The sequence below is a fragment of the Arvicanthis niloticus genome, chromosome 3 (assembly GCF_011762505.2).
Source record: "Arvicanthis niloticus isolate mArvNil1 chromosome 3, mArvNil1.pat.X, whole genome shotgun sequence".
NCBI classification, from domain to species: Eukaryota; Metazoa; Chordata; class Mammalia; order Rodentia; family Muridae; genus Arvicanthis; species Arvicanthis niloticus.
The window spans coordinates 5,587,506-5,592,578 of record NC_047660.1 but is presented as its reverse complement, the minus strand read 5'-3'; positions in this window follow the sequence as shown (position 1 = coordinate 5,592,578).

The following is a 5,073-nucleotide window of genomic DNA, read 5'->3' as shown; positions in this document are numbered from 1 at the left end:
AAACCCCTAACTGAGACACACAGGATGAAACTAAGTAATAGTAGATCTTATTCTCAGACTTCAACTTCATGAGGGTGTGTGTGTGTGTGTGTGTGTGTGTGTGTAGATTGATCTGAAGAAAATAAATGCAAGAGTCTACCTTTTTGAGTAGATACACAAAATGCAACATATTACTACAGTGGAACATTACTCAGCCTTTAAAAAGGTGGGGCCGGAGAGATGGCTGTGTGGTCAAGCAGGCGTGCTGCTCTTGCACAGGGGTTGAGTTTAGTTCCCAGTATTCACATCAGCTGGCTTACAACTGCCTATGACTCCAACTCCACAGGATCTGGAGCAATTGCTGCTTCCAGAGGACCCAGGTTCAAGTCCCAGTTCCAACGGCTTCATCACTCTCTTCTGACCTCCACAGACACCAGGAATGCTCACGATACAAAGGCATACATGCAGGTTAAACATCCATACACATAAATTTTTTAATTTTAAATAATCCTTACTAGCATACCAGTAATGCTGGGCTAAAACTTGAGAGAAATACTAATGCAATTAGACCCAATATGGCTTACATGGAACAAAAGTTGAAAGAATTTCAAAGACAAAGGTTAGGCAGAACAGACTACAGAACCAAAGAGGTATAGGGGGCCGGTGCAGGGCATAGCTTGGTGGTTCCCAGTATACATGAGTCCCCAGACACTACCCCAAGTTATCCTCACGTCAGAAAATCAAGCTGATAATTCAGAGAAGAAATATAACAAGCTATACATTTAAAAAAAAATAGTTAAAATACTCAGGTACCTAAAGAACAGTGAAACACAATGTACTCCAATTTTAGACAACAATCTAAGGGACGTCACGGCAGAAATTCAAATGAATAAAGAATGGGCATATTACTCCATAAATGGTACCGAGACATCTTGTTAGTGATTTGGAAAAGATCACTAACATATTTGAAAAGAGTATGCCAAGTCCCACTTACACAAAAATTGTGGATGTGATATTTAAGTGGTTGTAAGTACAAACCGATAGGAGAAGTTCCTCTCAACGTTTCTTCGTCTGGCTGAGCCATTCCAGGCCAAGTGAACACCATCCTGTATGAAAAAGAGGTCAGACACAAGTATGTCCAATTATTTGACCATTCAATATTTCTCTAACAACTAGAATTACAAGTGATCTCTTCTTGTCTTTTTTCTATGTTTTCTGAATTTCCTAGAATGAACATACATATATTTTTTAAGTATGCCATCAAATTAAAATAAATTTAGCAATGACACCAATGCTGACCAGCAGCTCCCAACTGTCACACTGTCCTGTGAGCACTGGGAACTTCTTTTGGGGAAGCATGTGAGCCTGCTCACCAATCTACAGCGGAGGCTTCTCTTTCATGTGCCACAAATGGCAATGTCCTCACCTGACCTTGGTGACTCGGGGCATGGAGGAAAGGGGAGGCTGAGCGCCTTGGTGGCTTTCTGCCCTGTGCACTCAGAGCCTTATCCTGCCTTTGAGCCTCCTAGGATATCAACAGGATACGGCCTGGATATTTTCCTCCCCTGGCTTCCTAAAACACAAACTGCAGTCTTTTGTCTCCGCAGCACATTTGATGGAGTATGGATACGACCATTTCAAACTTTCTCTCATTAGATGAAAATGCAGACCAGTTAAACTTTAATCTGTGCACTCTAGGACCATAGCCTGCCTGATACTTCTCGAGTGCTTAGCCTGGATTTGGTTCTGAAGAACCATTTTATTGTTAATACATTCTTAGCACCGTGCATTCTGCCTTCTGGTTTGGCCTTGCCTTTGGTTAATAGGAGCTCTGGTCTTTTTTAGTTAGCACAGTACTTTTCCAACCTTGAAAATCTAGCTGCTGCCTCACTCCATTTTCAGATGTTATACCTGAATGCTTGAGACCAGAAGATTACAAAGGAACGGCACCACACATGTGTCTTGTGGTCCTGGAAGCTGGGACGTCTAAGATCAAGATGCCATGTCTCATGTGGACCTTCTCACTGATAGGGACTCTTCAGAGTCCTGATGTTACACAAGGCATGGAAGGGTAAAGAAGCCAGCTCACCAACAGCTAAACTGGTTTTAGAATACATCCAATCCTCTGTTAACTTCATTCCTCCATAACTAATTAATCCGCTAATCCATGTATGGATCAACCTGTTCATGAATGCAGAACGGAGTCTTCCCTCACCTATCCACCCCCTAAAAATCCTATCTCTAAGTACCATTAAACACGACCTTGGGGGATTAAGTTTCAACTCAAAAATTCTGGGGGGATAAACAATCAAGCCATAGCAGCTACCTTGTCAGGGGCACAAAAAAAAAAAAAAAAAAAAAAAAAAAAAAAAAAAATCTCACAGGTTTTCAAATGAATTAAGCGGACACTCTGAAAGCAAGCCCGTGTAACGGGAAGCAACACCACCTTACTGTTTTGGAATGGCATTTAGCTCTCAGCAGGGCTTTATCTGTGTAAGGTCTGGGCACTATCAGCTACTTAATTTGTAGGGGTCAATGAAAACCGAAAAGCTGGGACTCATTGCTTAAAATGTATGAAGTCTTCTCAGGTGATGACAGCTGCTCCTTAAGCAAGTCCCAGGGCTCCTCTAACCTTGGGGCTGCCCTGGTCATGTGTCATCAAGGCTGTCAAGATGGTGTCTGTGAGTAAAATTACACCGTATATCAAAATGCACTTACAGACCACACAACTATATTTTTATTATGAGAATCGTCTTTGAAAATACTTCGCTTTTAAACTTAGCTGGCTACGTGTAACTTGCTTGCTTATTTTGCCAGAGGCTCTGATAGTGCTATAAATAGTGAACTGAGTGTGTTCGGAAATTCTCGGACAGTGAGAAAATCAGACCTTTCAAGTCACCTTCAAAGGTAACAAAGCTTTATAAGTACAAAAGTTGGCGATGAATGAAGTTGTCATCACATATTTTGTTAAACAACTACAATACCTAATTATGATTTTCTTTTGATATTATGAGATTGATTTTTTTTTTATCCAAGTATTTTCATAGGCATTTGAAACAAATTCATGGGGTCCATGTATCATGATGAGAGCGCTTCCTGGGGGAAAACACAGCATTAAGCCCTGTCTCCACTCTGACATACTCTATCCCAAGCAAAGACAATGCCATTCTCCTGTCACACAAAAAAAGGGTCACTGACAAAGCCCACATCCCACCACCAAGCTCTGTTTAGTTTAGAGCCTTACTGGTGTTTCTTCTTCTCCTTCTTCTCCTCCTCCTCCTCCCCCTCCCCCTCCCCTCTTCCTCTTCTTCTTATCATAAAACTGAGTATCTTGATATCCATAAAAGTTTGTTTTCTTTATGAAGTGACCTGTGACCAGCTGAACTCATCAGACTCAAATGAGCTATGGTAAGGCATTATGTGAGTACAAATGGTCCCATCATCCTCCTTACCACCCCTTGGTCCTGTTAGAATCTGATCAGGAGTTGATCTAGGGAGGGAGGTCTTGGCATGTGATATGGCTGAGATCTTTAATGTTCTACAGGTGTAGGTGTTAAAGGATCAGGAGGTGGTGAGACCCACAGTAAGTAGGATTTAGTAGAAGAAAACTTTCTAGTGTTCTCTGGAAGTGGATATGAGGACTTTTCCTTCCGTCTCCCACAGGCCCAAAAGCAACAGGGTTGAGCAATGTGGACTGAAAACTGAGACCCTAAGCCCACATAAATATGTCCTTTGATTCAGTCTCCTTTGCCATTTTGTCACAGTGAAGGAAATGAACACACCAGCCCTCTGTGGTCTCTAAGTAGATACAGGCAGCAAAGATGAAGACATATGGACAAGGGCAAGTATAGCCTTTGAGCCAGTGGACATATTTTTAAAGATCTGTTCTATGTGCATATGTATGTATGTATGTATGTATGTATGTATGTATGTATCTATGTGCACTACACACTTGTGTCCTTAGAGGTTAGCAAAAAGTATCATATCCCCTTAAACTGAGATTACAGGTGGCTGTGAGCCACCATGTGGGTGCTGGGAACTGAACCTAGACCCTCTGCAAGAACAGCCAGTGCTCTTAACCACTGAGCCATCTCTCTAGATCAAGGGCACATGTCATTTAATTTGAATTTAGACAACTATGTCTGCTCTTTTCAGGTAAGCTATTCTTTCAAATGTTCCTTTACTTGTCAAGTGGAGATTATTAATATGCATTTTATAAAACTGGCATGAGAATTAAAGATTGTATACATGTGTAGATGCTCACACATATAAACACATATATAGTTACATTGCACATACATGTAAAGCTTGACCCATTGATATTAAGTAAATGGCCATTTCTGCTATTGCTTTACTGTTTGTGTTTGTTTGTTTGTTTTTATGATAGATGCAACATCGTCTCACTAAGTAACTCAAACTGACTATGAATTTGTAGTACTCTTGTTTCAGCTTCTCAAGCGCTGGGGTTATAAGTGTATACCATCATACCCAGCTATAATTTTTATTATTACTAACTATTCAAGCAAGAATTTTGCAAGACAGCCTTCTTAATGGGAAAAGAAAGAAAGAAAGAAAACTCTACACAGTCTTAAGTTATTCATATTATCTTCATAAAATTAAATTTGAGAACAAAGATGATCATCTGAAAATCAAGTAAAAAATAATAAAACCCAGTGTGGGTCTGACCACTTATTAAATGTCATTCACTTGGGTTCTAGCTCTGTTTTCTCTCTGTGTCTCTGTTCTCTCTGTATGTGTCTCTTTCTGTCTCTCTACCTCTCTGTCTTTGTTCTCTGTGTGTCTCTGTGTCTATCTCTGTCTCTGTTCTCTGTGTGTATCTCTCTCTGTCTCTGTCTCTCTTTTCTCCGTGTCTCTCTGGGTCTCTCTCCTCATCTTTCTCTTCCCATCTCTGTCTTCCCTCTCTCTGTCTCTCTCCTTCTCACTCCTTTCCTATTCAGATGTCTTCTATGTGCTAAGTACAAGTCCAACCACTGAGCTGCATCCCAAACCTCATGACTTCAATAAAGATGTTAACAAAAGGATCAAATACCCCTAGAAAATTTGCATAAAATAGGCATGCATACATTTCTGTTA